Source organism: Siniperca chuatsi, linkage group LG22, assembly GCF_020085105.1.
Source record: "Siniperca chuatsi isolate FFG_IHB_CAS linkage group LG22, ASM2008510v1, whole genome shotgun sequence".
Lineage (NCBI taxonomy): Eukaryota > Metazoa > Chordata > Actinopteri > Centrarchiformes > Sinipercidae > Siniperca > Siniperca chuatsi.
This window is the reverse complement of record NC_058063.1, coordinates 18,158,828-18,178,129: the sequence shown is the minus strand read 5'-3', so window position 1 is coordinate 18,178,129 and position 19,302 is coordinate 18,158,828. Positions and strand designations below refer to the sequence as shown.

The 19,302-nt window shown below is 39.2% G+C and overlaps 1 protein-coding gene across 4 annotated transcripts in view; it reads left to right on the top strand.

Annotated features, from left to right (window-relative positions):
• The window catches only part of htr2cl1 (5-hydroxytryptamine (serotonin) receptor 2C, G protein-coupled-like 1), a 150,179-nt gene that overhangs the window by 52,732 nt on the left and 78,145 nt on the right, over positions 1–19,302 (top strand). For all 4 annotated transcript variants that reach the window (XM_044184719.1, XM_044184718.1, XM_044184717.1 and 1 more), the window contains exon 2: positions 14,693–14,833. The gene's annotated coding sequence lies outside the window, so the exon portion shown is untranslated. The remainder of the gene's footprint in view (positions 1–14,692; positions 14,834–19,302) is intronic.

The window sequence follows — 19,302 nt, the reverse complement described above, 5'->3', positions numbered from 1 at the left end:
ATATACTTCTGTTCTTTTTGTCCGTGTGACGACAATATGTCTTTATGAGGGTAGATTTACAAAAGTACACATAAGATGAATCTTTTCAAATCCACATTTCTAGACTGAATACATTGTTAGTGTTCAACAAGGTTTGTATAATACTTTTTAAAGCTCCAGAATAGTGTGGGAGGGAGTCTTTTTTCAACTGCTGTTTCCAAACTTTCAATCTCAAGGTCTGTCCTGTTTCAAAGGTTGCTCCAAATGAAATCGAGAAATGCAGTCTTATTTTGCCTGAATTTGGAGAACATAGTCAGTGGTAGTCAGCATCCCATAATTCACTGTGTGCCAGTCAGTTGTTTAACACAGCGTCAACTCGTGATGTCACAGAACCATGTTGTAATTTGCATTCATGTAGTCAACTGTCACAGGTAAATATATGACCTAAACTAGGCCAAAGAAATATTCACTGCAAGGTAAAAAATATATATTTAAGAACTGAACATGTTGTTAATCAAAGGTGTAATATAAAACCCATATGGATATCTAGTACTTACCAGTAACCTAGAGCACAATTTGCCAGTGTCCTTTGTGTGTTGAAGTTGAATGTGCCTTGAATCTTGCACTGTAAACTCAGGCATCATTAAATTCTCAGTCTCAGTTGATAAGTGGTGTTTACACTGGTTCATTGAGGGCAATATCCTGGTGATAACATCGGAAATGTTTGACTTTACAGAGTGATGAGGAGCACCTGAATGCACCATTAGTTTGGATCTCTGTGCGACTGAACAGTTTTATTTGTAGAAGAGGCACATGTTCAACCTGACCTTGAGATACTCCCAGGCTTCATGGAGCACATCCTTTGGTGGATCCAGCTTCTGAACTAATTAAAATGTCATTGAATTTTAGCCATTTAATTGTTTGGTTCAAGTAATGGCAATGTTGGTCTGTCTGTCGGTCGATCCACTCCTTTGGTCCAGACTGAAATATCTCAACAACTACAGAATGGATTGTCATGAAATTTTGTACAGATATCCACAGTGCCTAGATCCTAATGATTTTGATGATCGCCAGACTTTTTGTGCCACAGCATGTTGACATTTTTGATTTTGTGTGAAATATCTTGACAGCCATTAAATCCCAGTTTCATCAATGGGCCAAAATTTCACTTTGTCCAATACTTTGTTTGATTACTAAATACCTGCAAAAGTAATGATATTCCCATCATCTTCAGCTGTACTTTGTGTTAAGTGCTAGCAAATGTTAACATGCTAACAGGCTAAACTAAGATGGTGAACATGGCAAACATTACACCTGATAAACATCAACATGACAACATTCAGTCATTGTGAGCATGTTTGCATGCTGTTAGCATTTAGCTCAAAGCATTGCTGGGCCTGAGTGTAGACTCTTTGAGCCAGATTTATATTGAGGTTTTCATTGAGTTTGCGGCCACAATCTGTGTGTGTTCGGCGCCTGATTTAATAAACAGGAGCTCATTATGCAGTCAGCTCCTGGACTGCACCTGGTACTGATCTATGCCCTAATGCCTTGCTCTCCTGATTGACCTACACTGCAAACTGCACAGAGCCCTGGCTGTGTATTGTAATTAAAAAAATGATGTATTCTTTTCTAATCTGCCAATCCAAAATATATGCAAAATCCAGGTTTAATTAAGTCACTAGAGAAAGCCTGATTGGTTTCATATAACTGTTTGTCATTTAAGTCCTCAGTCCTCAGTACATTTTTACTTTTTTTTCCTACATGCTGTATTATGTTGGTCATCTACAATTATCAAAGTATTTGAGGTATGACTGCGTCACCCAAGAGTCAAATGGATCAGTCGGGTCGGAGAAATCTACAGAGACTGTACAGAGACAGAGTTCTGATCATTTTAATCCTCACAAAATGTCCTTAGTAACTGGTACACAATTAGCTCCAGAGTGAGCCTTTCTCTATCTGTGCCTAGCTATGTGTTTTAGTAAATAGCAGATGGCCACGGCATTACTCACACAAAACTCTCGAAACTGTTTTGACTCATTTTGACTCAATCATTGTGGACCTTCAGACCAAGACGCAGCGAGAATAGACAAGATTTTTGTATGAAGATTTAGACAAGTCTTGGCATGCCAAAGCACCAGTCAGGTTGAACAAAGAGATGATGCATGGCAGAGTGCACCTGACTTATTAGACAAAATCAGAGATTGCCTATTTGTTTATGTTGTGTTGGACGTGTTGGTTCGCAGGTACTGAAATTAAACTGTGATATGAAGTTATTGCTGAGGCTGTGCATTGATGATAAGATGAGAGAGGGACGAGTCAGCACATGAAAAAACACATTTGACACATTTCTTGAAATAAGCACTTATGCCTTACGTGTATTATTTACTGTTATGATTACTAGACTCCAATCCCGTTCCACTTGGACACATAAGATGAACCACAGCTTCAAGCACAACTGTTTGTTTGCTCTGGGAAGCGGAGAAGGTGACACGGGGAAGATGCGGCGATAAACACAAAAGGGCAGGCAATGCGGTGGAGAAATGATTTTTAGGATGAGGGAGATATAAGGACTTACAGGAAGATGGAGGGAAATGGAGTGAATGGACCAAATGGAGGGAGAGCGGGCAGGAGGAAGATTTAAGGACAGCGAGAGATTAATGGCAGAAAAGTGCCAGAAATTAGAAAAGGGAGAATGAGATGGAGGAGGCTGAGAGATTAAGAGGTGTCAAGTGTAAGAGAAAGTGACATGCAAATAATAAAGGGATTAGTGGATGAATGTCTGAGGTGCAGGAAGGTAGAGGAGGGAAAGTAAAGGTGAAGGGAAGAGGAGTGATTTAAAGATGTGTTTTCAGACTTCTTGCCCACCCTTGTGCCCAAACTCTACCCAAAGTATAGAAAGAAGTATGAAGGCAGCAAAGAGGAGAGACAAAAAGTAAAAATAGACAGGAGGGATCCATGGATGGATAGACTGGTACCTTACAGTACATACATGCATATTATACATCCGTACAAAGAGAAAGATAGATCATTTGTTGCTAGAATGGTTGAAGAGGCAAAGGTGAGGAGAGAGAATTAATTTCCCTCTGCAACCCCTGGGACAACAAAAGAAAGCAAGTTAAGTCAAGAAGGGTGAAATGCAAGGAAAAAAGGAATACATTAATGCTGTAGTGGAGGAGAAGAGAAATGGAAAAACTGAAAGGATAAACTCAAAAGTGGGGGTTGAAAGATATAGTGGTGTGGACAAATAACTAATCACTAATGACAGCAAGTTTCCTTTCATTTCCAAGACTTATATCTTTATTTCCTGCATGACCTTTCTTTAATATCTTTCTCTCTGTGTCTCTCTCTTTCATTCACTTTAACTCTCTAACCCTGCCTCTCTATTTAATATTTCTTTATTAGATCTAGCATACAAAGGATGGTGATGATAAAGATAAAAAGAGGAAGAAAGTCTCTGTTTTTCCTATCCTATTGTGCATCACTGCATCCTCTTACTACTTGTTGCTGCAGTGGTGCAAAGTCACCACAAGTATCATTAAAGTTTAATCAGACTGCAGCTCTGCCAATCCCAATCCTCCTCCTTCTTCTTTATTTACAGCTAATATGCAATGTTTTGTCTCAAGGGAGATTCGCCCTCCTCCTCCTCACTTGGGAGAGTTCATGTCCCAACACTTGTCTCTTGAAGCGACGAGCTAGAAGATAATCAAGCCCTGTGGTTTTTAAAACATTTTCTGTCATGTCCGTCTTTAGAAACTGATTTAATCTTTATCAACCATTAAACTGCCCAAACCTTTAGACACAAAAGACACAGCACTCTCATTACAATGACAGTAAGCTAGATAAGCTAAGCTAAGCTAAGCATATTTTGAAACTGACGGATGAGTTTACTATAGGTGAGCATCACCTGTTCATCTTTTCTCAAATAGTTCTGTCCATCTTCTGCTTTACATGTTGTTAATTTGTCTGTCTTGCTCTCGTGTCCACATGAATAAGATTCAGCATTAAGCTAGGAAGACACGATTTTATCTTTTTTATCTTGTACTTTGGATTAACTCATGCTACACACTTTAATTAGGCTACACTTCCTTATGCCCAAAACATACGACTTCTATGCTCACACTAAAGTCCTTATCAAGTCAAACACACTTATATTCAGGCAAGATGGCTGATGCCTCAACAATGTTGACAAAAAAGAGAAAGGCAGAGTTTTGTGCTAATTCTGCTTTTAAGGGAAAGCAAGAAGAAACTAAAAATTGGACCTGCAGATGGCTGGGAAGATGAGGATGATATGGTGTCTCTGTTTTGCAGTTTGAACCGGAGGCAAGCACTTAAGTGTGTATGTTCAAGTTCAGTTTTCTTTATACCACAGCACAGTTTCCGTCAAGACTACAGTTAGTCATGAGATGTAAAACACTACTCCAACAATATTAGAACAAGCTCAGCACTGTTTGTAACAGATTCTTTGACAGCAGCCATGTGGGAAGTCAAATCCCAGAACTGCTCCAACTGTAAGACAGCTGACAATTTTTGACATGCCAGAAATCCATCTGATCGTCAAAGAGCCAGACTGTTAATCATTAAGGCAATTAATCAGGCCTTGCGACAGTGTCCGAAATTAACTTTTTGCCTCACCGGCCAAGGGGACTGGTAGATGTAAAAATCCACCGGCCAAGCATATTTTTTACCAGCCAAAATAATAAATTGCTTTTTTGTGTCACATATACATTAGTTTCAGTATATTTCATTGAGATAATAAGGTATTATGTTAAATTCAAACTTAAAGAAGATGCCAGAGCAAAATATGAAGCAAAATAATTTTAATATATTGATCAACAGTTAATCAATTCAAGCCTGAATACAACTCAAGTCTTGATCTCAAAATTCTTCTAAAGTATTTGCTATTAAATGTACTTTAGGATCAAACATAAAAGTAATGGATCAGACACAGGACTGTCACACAGTGGACCCAAACCATGATCTTTTCCTAAACTTAACCAAGTAGTTTTGGTGCCTAAACCTAACCAAACTGCGACCTTCACCTGAAATGTTTCTCAGCAAGCTTTATTTTGAAAGTCTACCTGAACGTTGCATATTTATTATTGCTAACTTGACCGCGGAATGAGAACATGTTGAAAACATGACCTTGCCACGGTGGACCGGCGTGTGTATTACACGCTTTGGAGTGATACCGGGTCGCAGCAACAGACCGGCGGCAAGTGATATTTTAGCATCTGAGTATCTGATGTCCCGTACGGTAAACAGTGCTTAGAAACTAGATGCTCGAGATGGTCAGTTTCGCTGCATTGTTTAGAGGCTCGTAAAAAAGTGTTTGTGTGTGTCGAGTCCGACATAGACTGCAGAGGACAGAAGCAGCATGCCCTTAAATGACACCAAAACGCAGTAGAGACTCTCAGCATAGTTTGTTAGTACATGGTTATTTTGGTACAGACATTTACCCGCCAGTGTGGCGGCGAGATTTACTTACCAAACGGAAAATCTACCTGCCCGGCGGGTGTTAATTTTTGGACCTTGCCTTGCGACCCCCCTCAAACGACAGCCACCCTGGCAGGAATTGGCCCAATTCAAGCCTGTCTCCTTCAAGTGATGCAGCATAAAAAATCAATGCTGGACATCATTTATGGTTTTTAAGGTGTTTGTTTGCTGCATGTAGAGCTTAGCTGTGGTTGCGTTTCTTCCTGTTTTCATTTTACAAAACTGCAATTCTGCTCACCTTCAGACAAATCGGAGGGTGTGGTTGGGCACACACACAAACCGACCATAATATATCACTTTTATTTTGTTACTTGTCATCTGCACACACCCAATACTCATGCAGGAGACACATTTCCTGAATCTTCGTACAGCTCATTTTGTGAAAGAAAAAGAAAAAAAAATCATCTAACTGGATATTGAATTGAGTGTTCAACAGCAGCATTAATGCAAGACTGAAAGTTTATCATTGTGACAAGGCTGCAGTGAATGTATCCAGTCTGTTCCCATCTCATAACCTTGTTGTTTTCCTTTACATCCTGCGCAGGATAAACAGTGCTGTGTAGCTGCTGTACGTGTTGTGGATTTTTAAGTCATCCCTTGATGCTTCTCCTACCTTTAAATCAAAGAGAAAGTTTGTTGTGCATGATTGTGTGTGTTTGAGCCACTGAGTCAATACATGAATTTTGATGCATCTATACAGTGTACCTGCCTGTTTAACACATCGCTCTCTCTCTCTTTCCTCTCTCTCTTGCATTTACAACCTTTCTCTCTGCCCGCTGCCCTCTTCTTCATTGCTTCTCTCTCATTTTCTCTCTCACTCACACACACACACACATTCGCATGCACGTATACACCCACATGTAGTTTGCTTGAGTGCCCTCTCTTCTGTCATCAACTGACTCACACAGGCGCTTTGGACTTCATATTTATGCATGTCTATGAAATGCAATTTGAGTCACACAAACACAACTGCATACACAGCAGGGTTAAAAGGGTGGAACAAGGGTCTGTGAGAATATTATCTGCATTGGTCAAGGCTCTAGCAGGTTGGCACACACTCATGCACACACATACAGATGCGGGTTTAAAGGGTGTAACAGGCAGGTCTGACAGAGAATATTATCTGCTTTGGTCAAGGCCCAGCAGCTTGACATGCAGAAGCACACACAGGCTCACACACACAGCGTTTTGCCACTAATGCGATGTGTTTTTTTTCATTAAGACCCAGTCACTGGTGACAATTACACGGGTCATCCTGGATTTTAATGGAGAAATAATGGACTTGGAGGAAGCCAGAGAGAGATAGAGACAGCAAGGAGGGTGGAGAGCGAAAAGGTAGAGATAGAAGAAAAAAAAAAAGAGACTATGACAAAGAGGAGAGGGGCGACAGCGAGAGAGAGGAATAATGGGCTGACATGAAATGTCTGTCACACTCATGCTGCATGCCAATCTAATACTCAACAAAGAAGTGTGTGTGTGTGTGTTTGTGTGTGAGCTCCTGCAGATCAACATGCCAGTTTAAACAGAAACTGTTCAAAATGAACCGTTTGCATATCTTTGAGTTCTCATATGTTGTATTTAGTAGTATTGTAGCATTTGTGCTTCTTACTCTCAAGATCAAGATATACAACAAATGAGCACTCAAAGATTTGAAAAGTCTTAATTTTTAGTGTGAACAAGTTTACTTAAAAAAACAACCTCTCTGCTGTTGAGCTAACGACAACCCTTCCAGTGGAGCTTAAGACATCTAACGGTACATATATAACTTTATTGATCCCCAGGAGGGAAACTTGCTTGGTCACCTATGCACAGGAAGAGACTAGAAAAAAGTTAAAGAAACAAAGTAAATACTGAGGTCCTACACCTAGTAGTGTGATCTGTATCTTGATGCATTATCTGGGTAATGACATTCGATCCAGGGTCTTTGTATTTACACCTGGTATTAATGAGTGCTTGTGTTATCTTGATTAGCTGCCCGTATTGTGATAACATCTCAGTATGCAAATAAGTTAGGCTGGGCTGGCGGGTTCATCAACAAACATGACGCATCCCAGGTCAAGGAAAGCAATGCTGTAGATGGGCGTCATTTATTCCTAAATCCGCATTTCCACCCAAAGTACCTGGAACTTTTATCCCCAGGAGCTACTTTTTTAGGAACTAAAAAGTTCTTCAGCCCATTGTTGTGTGCGTTTCCACCGCAGTCTAAATACCCGTGAAGATTAGGCAAATTACATCCATTATGTTACACCCATCACACAGCTGCATAACTCTATGCAGTTCAGCATAAAGACCTTTTGCTTATTTTAACCTATGCACTCTCACCTGTTTTAAATGCTGAGCTTACCGGTGTATAATGGTGGAGCAAAATACAATGTTTGTGTGCTTCGCAGGAGGCATGGGACGAGGGCTGCTGTTGGTCGCAGGAATAAACACACTTGTCTCTGCAGCCTGCAGTTAGGTGTGCCCGCTCGTTTCATCTGAAAAATCCGGTGAAAAAAATAAACGTTGTGTCTCACTGCAACGACATTGACAAGATATAATTTTGTACGATCGATTTAGCCAACCCTTGTCTTAACGGACACCACGATTCTACACCATTAGCGGTTGGCGTTAGCATGTAGCTAATGTTAGCTTTTGGCTAGGGTAGCAATAGCATGACAACAGTTAGCGTTAGAGCATTTAACAAGCAGCATGTGGGCCGTATGTGATTTACCTTCAACCGGCTGGTCGTCCGTTGTTCCACCACGTCTTCAACAGCGCAGTAACTGAGCCGCTGCGCAAGCGAAGGCTGGCCATTGACCCAGCAACGCATCGATCCAGACGGTCAAACCACTTCTAACTCTGCCAGTCATATAATACAGCTGGGGGGGGTTATCCAGAACTTGTAAATTTGGACCTCTTATTTATTGTATCAGCTGACAGTGTAAACAGTAGCATCAGATGTACAGTTTGTGACATGGACTCATAAAAAGGAAATAATTGAGCATTTTCATCCTTCATTAATGTTAAATGTAAAGTATATTTAATGTTATATGTATATGGAGCTTATTATCTTTGGATTTCATAAAACCTGAACAAAATCACTGGGGTTCGTTAGATTTTAAAAATACAATTTGACACTATGTAGTTATGCTCATGATATATATATATATATATATATATATATATATGCAGTGGCTAAATTACTTTTTCCCCCCAAGTTTTCTCTCCACTTTCTATTAAGGGAAGCAGTTTGAATGTAATTGTTCTTACTGGCACAGGAAGTGGCAGGTCTTTAGCTATGAGGCCGAGCTCAGTCGCTAATGAAGCCCTCTCTATAGATTACCTTAAGTGCTTCATATTTATGTGGTTGTAAAACTGAAGTGGTTTTGCTTAGTCGCCTTTTCTCTTAAAGCTGTTTAAATCATGACCTGACATTTCAGCGGATGCAAAAACGGCGTGTGGTGCTCAGTGAAATTGATTTGTTTGGTGATTGAAGTGGAATGAGTTCACTGCAACATCTGATCTTGTGGGAGTTTAAATCATGACTAAGCATTTTGATGAAAATTAGAACATGTAAAGGAGATGTCCAGTATTGATTTGTTGCATTAAATGGGATTTACTTTTGCTGGGTAAACTACTCTTGGATGAAATCATGAATGTTTTTCATGCTGTATTTGAGCTTCTCAACACGAAACGCTGATCTTTTAGGTTAACTAATGTCAGGATTGATTGCCAATAAAGCAAATAATATTCCCTCTTCCTTGTGTGTGTGTGTGTGTGTGTGTGTGTGTGTGTGTGTGTGTGTGTGTGTGTGTGTGTGTGTGTGAGTGCATGCATTGCCCTTGTGTATGGAGTATAAATGTGTAATAGTATTGATTATGCACTGATGACTTAAACTACATCTTTAGAGAGAAGAGATCCCCGAAGAGAGGGCACGCAATCAGCAGAAAGCTACTTGAGTGGAATAAAGTGTTTGTATGAGTACCGTGTGTGTGTGTGTGTGTGTGTGTTTGTGTTATTTTGTTTGCGCATGTGTGTGTGTTGGGTCCACTGTATATTTTTTTTATTCTGCAGTGTAGCTTTGTAGAAAAAAAGTTACCCCTTCGGTCCAAGTCTATGATCAGTGAAAAAGTATTCCTATTTCCTATAAGTGGGTTTGTGTGTGTGTGTGTGTGTGTGTGGGTCCCATCTGTTTTTCAGCCTCTCTCTATCTCCTCTAGTCTGTCTGCACTTGGCTACAATCTATCTTCCTTCCCATCTGATGTTGCAGCACATCATTAGAAAATCTACCAAACTGCATTCCTTTTCTCTCCTTCGCTCTACTTAGTTCACGTTCATGTTTTTCCTGTTCCACTGTGTCCATTCTTTTTTTCCTGTTTCCTGTTTCTCCCTCAAATGCAGGTAAAAAAGAAAGAGAATGTCCACAGCTTCCAACAGTTTCACTATGCCCTGTGTGCAATATTTGTGGGTGTATCTGATGCTTTGACAGATGCACTCTAACTCTGATCAACACTTCTGTTGCACATATTGTGAATGTCTGTAGCACTTACATGCGGCTCTATACTGCACAATATGAGCTGTGCCGTTGACTTAATTGCTACTGCTGTCAGTGAGGTGTTACCTAGAGATGTAATTATGCACAAACACTGCCCTGTAATGCCTGGACGGTTTAATATCTCTCACAATCTGTTCTGTAACATCTTTAACACTACTGTAGTTTTTAGCCACGCTAGCAGTATTGCTATAATGTCAGTCTGTTGGTTGGTCCTCCACTTAAATCCAGACATCAACAACTATTAGATGGATTGTCATGAAAGTTCCCAGACAATGAATCCTAATGACTTTGATCCCCTGACTTTTCCTCCACCATGAGGATAACATTTATGATTTTGAGTGAAATGTCTCAACAATAATTGGATAGATTGCCATGAAATTTCATCTCATATCATTTATGTCTCCCTCGGGATGAATCTTAATCCCTTTGGTAATCCCCTGATATTTCATCTTTTGCCATCTTCAGGTCAAAACTTTTATTTGTCCAATACTTGAGTTTATGAATGAACACCTGCAAATGAATGACATTCCCATCAGTCTCAGCTGTACTTTGTGTTTAGGGCTAATTTTCAAATGGTGAACATGGTAACCTTCATACCTACTAAACATCAGGATGTTAGCATTGTTATTGTGAACACGTTTGCACGCTGATGTTAGCATTTTGCTCAAAGCACCACTGTGCCTATGTAGGCCTCACACAGGCACTGGCATGACTGTAAAGCAAATTTTAGACATAGCATGACTGCATGCAAAGTCAAAAGGATTAACTGATTTCCTGATTAATTGATAATCCTAATCCTAAATTTACAAATATCACTGAACTAGCATAATTTATGGATTTAGGATAGTGATACTGATATTATGAAGCCCAGGGTATCTTCACAGACTGAATGTTAGTGGGTTAAAATTGGCAGACCTACTCTAAAAAGAATCTATGTATATAACATCTATAAATATTTAATTGGACTGATAGATTAAAAAAAGCATTTGAAATGTGACACCTTATCACATCTAGTTCTCTGCCCTCAGAGTCCCCCCTGGTTTAAATAAATGAATTTTACTGGTCAGTGCTCTCAGGCTTTTTTATTGAACTTAAACATTCTCTTTAATCCATTAACTTTGCAGAGAGAATTCTTCCCAGACAGATGAAGTTTGTGACAGCTAATTTAAAATAAAAATAAACATGTCAAGTACATGTTGATCCTCATAAATTCACTGAGAGCCACTAAAGTTAGAAGATTTCTGTAATGTCATTTGGACAGGTACAAGCACAGATGCACTGAAAATCTTATATGTCAGTCAGACTTTACAGACAAGAATTTATAGACACACGATTAAAACACTAAGTTACAAGGACTACACCCACTGACACATGAATGCACCGCACTGCCAGACTTTTCAATTCAGCCAATGCTTTCATCTGCATTACCACTCAGTGATAAGGTAACCTTGAGGACAAAGCAAATGCAATTTAAATGTTCTTTGTGAAGTCTCTGCAAGTTGATTTTATACTGAAACAAAAGGAAACCAACATAGGCTGGGAAGATGCAAAAGTATAGGAAACTGTGTGACATATTGCTTTGTAAAACATGCAAAAACACCAGTATGCTCCTTAATTTCCTGAAAGCCACATGCAGCACTAACATATTTAAGTTATCCATTATGCATCTAATGTGACCTAAACCAGATCTACGGTGTCTATAATTAAATGATGTAATACATTTAAATTACACTATTATTTTTCTCCCACACTGCACCGAAGCTGCAGGCCAAGTGTTTACTCAGCTGCAGCAAATGTGTTTAGTTTTGACTTCAGACTAATTACATCTCAGTAATTTTCAAAAAACAAAATAAAATCAAGTTAGATAATTTACAGATTGAGAGCTTTCTACCCTTGGAGCTGTTACGTCAGAGTTGCTTTTTGAGATCTTATGCAACAACTCTGAGGGTGTTAAAGCTTTTTAAAGATTGAGGAAAAGCTTGTGTAGTTCAGTGGAGAGCACACAGTGTTTATTGTTTATTATAGTTTCAACCAGGCTTTGTGATTGGTTTGAGGCACGCTCCATTCCCAAAAAGCACTGCCTTGCCAACTCTGATGGTAACAGGGGATCTAATTAGCAAATTAGCAAACAAATTAACAAACCTTTTTATTCATATGTATTTGGAGTAAACATTTCAGTACCCAGGCGTGTTACTGTGGGAATGTTAAGCAGGGTGTATATTTCCTCAGATAGATAAAGGTGAAAAAGTTTACTTGGAAATCTATACCGAGAACTTCTCCATTGCACATGAATGTGACAGTGTCACAGCAATATTATTTTATTCTCACTATCCACTGCTGTGGCTTCGACCCTTGTACTCCTTATATTGGCCGCTTGTGATGGTGGCTTATTGTAATAATAGTGCAGGTCCAAAGTGGCTGCCCTGGGGTATCCCAGCTGGACTCTATTATTCCGTTTCAGTGTTGCTTTCAGCAATAAACTGAAAAAAGAGAAAAAGAGAGAGAATGGGGAGGCAGGAAAGGAAATCAATATATGTTGTCGAACTCAAATATACAGTACAAATATAGTTTTTCAGGTATATAAGACACACATGAATGCACAAACTCCCAAATAGGACCAACTCAGCTTTGAGGGGTTTTTTTGTTTTTGTTTTCTTTAAATAATGAGAAGTATATATTTTCTGTGGTTATTAAATCCTTTGTTCAGACAGGCATGCACACAGTGAAGTGTGTGTGTGTGTGCGTGTGTGCGTGCGTGCGTGCGTGTGCGTGTGCGTGAGGGAGAGAGATATTTTTTAAAATCTAACCAGGAAGTCCCTTGAGATTGTTAGGATATTTTAAAACACCATTTGGGTATTGGCTTAGAACATTCAGGGTCCCCAGAGGACATTTATCTAGCCATCAGGCCAAAAATCTAATTTATCCAAAACTTTGTTATATGACAGAATACCAGCAAAACTTATGACATTCCCATCAGCCTCAGCTGTACTTTTTGTTTATTGCTAATTAGCAAATATTATCAGGCTAACGTTGAGATGGTGAATATGGTAAACATTATACCTGCTAAACATCAAAGCACTGCTGTTCCTAAGTACAGCCTCAGAGAGCTACTAGCATGGCTGCAGTCTTGTTACAACACATACAGGAGTAAAACAGGCCTATAGTCTGTGTTAACAAACACACAAAATACATGTAGCTATTATGTATGTGAATGTAGCTCAAATTTGTGTGGTCAAAAACATCAAGACTGGGCCTTGGGCTATAAAAAGCATTGTCTCCACCACACAAACTGTCAGAGTCTTATTATAGATTGTTGGCAAGTTTATAAGCCGTCTATCGCCATATTTGTGAATATGATTTAGTGATTTATGAGCATAGCATTAAACAGATCCTCATCATAACCAGTGACCAGCTGACCACTGAGACTAGTGAAAACCATTTTTTAAATTGACACCGTGGCAAAAGTTAGAATATGTCCAATGCAGATTTAAAGTCCATATATTAACAGCCAATTCAATGTACAGACATTAAGTTTACGTCTCCATTATATATGGAGACAATACATTATTAACATTCAGATTTGATACAAGACACAAACTTTACAGTTGCTTGAAATTAACTGCTGACCAAACTAACAAAGACACTCATAAAGAGACAGTAAAGTTTGTGAGGCGACATGCTTGTGATGGATTATTTCCCCTAAGACCATTTCTTCCTTGTGTCAGGTGCTTGACAGTAAGTGGAGTGTGAAATAACAAGCACACTCATAAGAAAACATTCAACTCAGGGATAATGATGTAACAATAAAACCATCACTTTGACAAAACCAAATGAAGGCTTCATATTTACTGTGATGGATTACCTCAGTCTGTGAAGACTGCTTATCATACTGAACAAGAATGAATGGCTGCAAATGGATTTTTATGAAGGGAGGAAAATTTGTTGTAAATATAAAGGCAAGGAGCAATCTACACTACTGAAACAAGAGTACAGCACAGGCCTGAAATTATAGCGATAGCCCGACCCAGTCTGATTCATTTTACCCTGACAGCCAACTACATTTTTTCAACCAGAACCCTGCCCAATGGCCAAAGTCAATATTTTAACATCAAAACTTTCTCTCATATACACAGATGCTGACACTTTTCACATTGGTCTAATCTGCTATTGAAAGTTATCAGCCCATCAATTATGAAGCATTAATTAGTAGTAGACTAGCTGTAAATGTGAAGTCATAATGTTTGTAATGTAGCTCTCATCATTAGTTAGCCAACTGTCACTCACAAACAGACAAAATCTTTAAATCAGCAAGCAACTGCTCAGTAAGCCAAGACTAACCTACCGGTTTACCTTAAAGAACCACTTTAAACTTAACCACCACCTTACAACCACATTACAACCACCACTAAAAGAACACAATGCCAAAAAGCAGGAAACTTTCTCCAAAGCTTTCGCCAAACTGGCTAAATGCCCAGTGAACAGAACCTGACAACTCTATCTAAACACCTCAGAACCATAGTCTATGCATGGATGGTGGTTGTGGTGATTGAAGATAAAACAAAGCGTTTTTGTGTGATTGTGATTTCAGAATACTGGACACTAAATATTAGCTCACTAGCGTGTTCAACACCTCTGGATACCTACCTAGTCAAATTCAAGAGCTTGTTCTTTCTGTTTCAGACTTAAAAGCACACGTCAGATGTTGAGCGCCTCAAGTCTGAAGAAAGTCCGTCCAACACACACGTGAATGCAACAAAACACTAAGGCTGCTTATCCAACGGGGCTTGTTCCACATGAAGATCAAATCAGCAATCGGCAAGGGTGAGTACATCAGGTCACACACAGTTATACACACACACAGTTTCTCCTTTTGAGGTAAAATAAGGTTAATTTGTTTGTAAGAATGCAATATAAATTTTGTAAACTGTTCTAACACACACACACACACACACTGGTCTAAGGCTAGTAAACAAATACAAATGTCATACAGTAACCCTGCTCATGAGAGCTCAGAGAAGGTGTGGGAATATTAAGTTCTGGATTCAAACAAGGAACATCAGTATTCAGTGTTGTGTGGCACCATCTGTCCCTGAGCAGGAAAACTCCCACACGAGGGCATGTACACACACACACACACACACACACACACAGGCAGATATGCAGTATTTACAATACACTCAGATGTCCCCCTCTCACACACCCATACACATACACACTAATTACCTAATTACCCCCCTCCAGCGGATGCTTGATTTCCCCTCTCTTCCTCCGTTGTTTTCTTTCTCCTCTCGGTGTCCCACTTTATCCGATCTATTTTAAAGGGATTGCCCCACACACACTCTTTCTCTCTCTCCTCTCGTTGTTTGTCTCTCTCTCACAGCAAGTTGCAGCTTTCAACCAACTTTGACGACTTCACATTAATTAGCTCAGTAGTTTGTTCTCCTGCTTGTGTGCTAGTTAGCAAAGTGGTGTCTGCTGATGTTTGATAAGTTCACTGCATTTTCTGAAGGCTTACTCACTGACATTTTTGGTGAACATATCTGACGCTCACAAATACACGCACAAGTTTTTATGCCAATACTTGTAAGGACCCTCTTTGACATAGTGCCTTCCTTGGCTCTTGTGTGCCCGGTCAGAAAGTGGCACAGTAAAAATAATTTACACGTCTTTGCAAAATAGGTGGTGCTGGAAGCTCACTTACTAGTTGTGGGGCTGGCCTTCCTTTTTTTGGCCACTTGGGGCAGCAGAAACAAGCTGTGAACACACCACTGACATGTCATTATCTCTTAACTTGATATAACAAACTTGTTAGCAAACAGTTACATATTTACACATCCAGCACTTACAGAGCAACATTATCATTTATTTGGAGTCATGTTTGTGGCCACCTGGTGAAGTCCAATAGTCACTCTCTTTCATCTCTGTTTTTGGTCTCTACCAACTCCTGAGGGAAATATCTGGCTCTGTAGCTGCTACATGATCCACTATTTTCACCAGCTAGTCGCCAACTTTGTCTGTCTGCCATTTGGTGCTGAGCAGGTAGTGTAAAGTGTGTTTTTTTTTTAATCTTTTTCTCTGAAAACAGCTGCCTGCTGCAGCGGAAAACACCACTGTGACACTATGAGAGTAGTGAAGATGAACCAAAACAGTAATGTTGTGGCCAGACAGCTAAACAATGAGCTGATTCGGTTGATAAGTCTGTGTAGCTTCATCACTACAAACGACCCCTTTCACATTGTCACGTTGTTTTCATTGTCATTTGATACATCATTATTATAAAGATATTGAATGTAGCCACTATCCAATAGTTTATTAGTGAGATGTACAGATGATGTACAGAGTTGTATTATCATCTCCTGTCTCATGACTGTTAACCATGTTAACAGTTAAGAAGTTTAGGAGCTCCACGGGTTAAATACATTCTTATATACTGCCTCAGTTCTCTGGTACAATGTTCCAGGGTCCTTGAAGCCGCAGCAGACTGAGGAGGGTAAAGAAATTATTGTTAAATCATGTCAGTATGTTTTTAATCTGTCTTGCCTGACTTGAAGACCTGTTTTCTTACTCTTTCTAATCTTTTAGCTTTGCTGTAGATTTATCCTCTTTAATTTTAATTGTATGTCAGGACTAGGTTTTTGCAGTCTTGTGTTCACCTTTTTTTTTTACTGTCAAACAAATCATTATATCTATCTAACCCCACAACTTGCCCCAAACTTAACCCAAAACCTTAACCTAGTTTTAATCATGTCCTTAAACTGCCCTCTGAAGTAGCCAGAGCCAAAATTTTCTCATTCTCAAGGTCTAACGCCTTAAATTGGTCCTCAAAAAGTTAGAAGTACAAGAGCCCACATACGCAGATACAATCAGAGATGTTTCAGACATGTTTTTGAGGTGACATTTAAGCCAGTTAGGGTTTAAAATGGCGTTCTGGGAATTCTCTCTTGCCCTTCTTCTGTACCTCCCGCTACCTCTCGCTCTCTAGCTCTCACGTGATGATGAGACAAGATGTTCTGGGTCCATCTGGCTGTGATGACTATGCCCTGTGTGTGTGCGCGCATGTGTGTATGTTGAATCAATACACACACACACACACACACACACACACACACACACACACACACGTACACATACACATACATGTTCTCTCTCAGGAGGGAGGAGAGAAAGGTCATGTCTCTCAAGTTAATTAGTCTATCTCGCCTTCAGGTGTGGAGAAGCTTTCCTTTCCACTCCTGCCTTCGTGTCTTCCTCTATCTCTCTCTCTATCTCTCTCTCTATCTCTCTCTCTCTCTCCCGCCCTCGTTCTCTCTCTCTCTCTCTCGGCCACCAGAGTGTGAAGGTCAGATAACCTCTCTTAACATTGCTTTGCATGTGTTTGTGTCCTGCCTCCTCAGTTCCCTACTTGCTGTACACAATGTACACACACACACTCAAACACAACATTCACAATATCTTTGATCCTAAAGCCAGAATCAATTTGTTTTGTCGGTGCAGTGGAGCTACTAAGTTTAATTACTTCTTCAGTGTAGCTGAAGGTGCAAAATGTGTGTGTTTGGCTGGAGGGATCAGCCATAATGAAGTGTGAATCTATCTGATAAAAACGTGTGTCAGTGAACTACCCCAAGGGACAAACACAACACTTCACACAGATTACGTCTGTATGAGTGTGTTTTTTGAATCTCTTCTCTTCTCTTTAAGCTACTTATTTACTTTCAGATCTATGGTTTTGATACTTTTGTACACATGTCGGGAGTGCAGAAGGCAACAGAACTTGAATACCATTTTCTAACTTACTTAGTTCATATTTATTTCATAAAAGGCCATATTTCTTTATTTGGCCTAAAATGAGTCACATTCTGAGTACAAAAATACTGTCAGAATCAGCCCAACAAAGTAAATACGTTTTTAATACAGTTGTATATGTACAGTAAAAAAACACAATAATAATAAATAAACAAATAAAAAAACGTACCCAAGGATGCTTAAACCCCCAAAATTTCAAGATACAATACCAAGGGCATGACCTCAGTGTCCTCATTGGCAGTCACGCTCCTGGTTGCATATGATGGTCAGGTAAATGAACAAGCTCCACGCCAGGTCCATTCAAGGTTGTTTTTTAAAGTATATTAATTTAATGAATTGTGCTACTGGGAGAGATTGGAACACAGGACAATTAGGACTCTCTAGGGCCGACACTGAAGGTAAATGAAATGAGAATTACTATATAATATTGAAAGATAGGTTTATGAAAAGTAGAATATATATATATATATATATATATATATATATATATATATATATATATATATATATATATATATATATATATATATATATATATATATATATATATATATATATATACTGGTATGTAGTCTGTTCTGCTGTCATGGTTGCTTTTCCACAATCCTTTCACAAAGAAATGAATAGACCCAATACATCATGGATGTCTTTTACCAAGAACCCTTTTCTCTTTTTAGAGGGCCACTTGTGGCTTCTTCAGATGTCACAAGCACTCTGGGAATACAGTAACTTACCTCACAGCAGCCTTCTGTACGTGTGGAGTATGTTTTGTTGGGTTTTTTCAAATAGTCTGTCTGAAAGTAGGGGTGTTCTTCTAAAGTCAATTTAAACTGACTTTTTGGGGATGTATTTTCACTTAACAGCAGAGATTTGGTAGCAGAAGAAGAAGAAGAGTTGGCGCAAAGCATCTGTTCTTGGTTGTCATTGGCACCTCGCATTCTTGATAACTGTACTTCACTTTCCTGTTGCCAGGTAACAAAAGAACTTTTTTTTTTGTGACCAGAAACTTTAATATTATAATTCAAATATGAATGAAGTTATATTTATCCTCCCTGTACAGTACTTTCATTTGTGCTTCCTCTCTCTGTCTCTCTCTCTCTGCTTGTTTTGCCCATACAGTGCCAAACCGACAGCTTCACGGTCATCAAGAAGCCAATTCAGTCAGTTAGCACAGAGACACTTCTCTCCTCTTCACTCACTCAGCTTAATTATGGTTTACAACACTTGAGATAGTTATTTTCTATAAATTGTGCCTACTCCTTTTTAGAGCAGCATCTAATGCAGTGATTCTTAATGACTGGGCCATGACTCGGCTGTCTGAGGAATATTAGCTAGTTATAAGAAAGCAAAAAATTTTTTTATGTGTTTGTAGAGCCAGAATGCAGACACAGGGTTTTGTTATACTCCTAGAATTAGCTATAAAGGTATAGTTTCCCAGCAGTTGGCACACATTACCTGAGGACCAAGGTTGTCCTTTTATTTTTTTA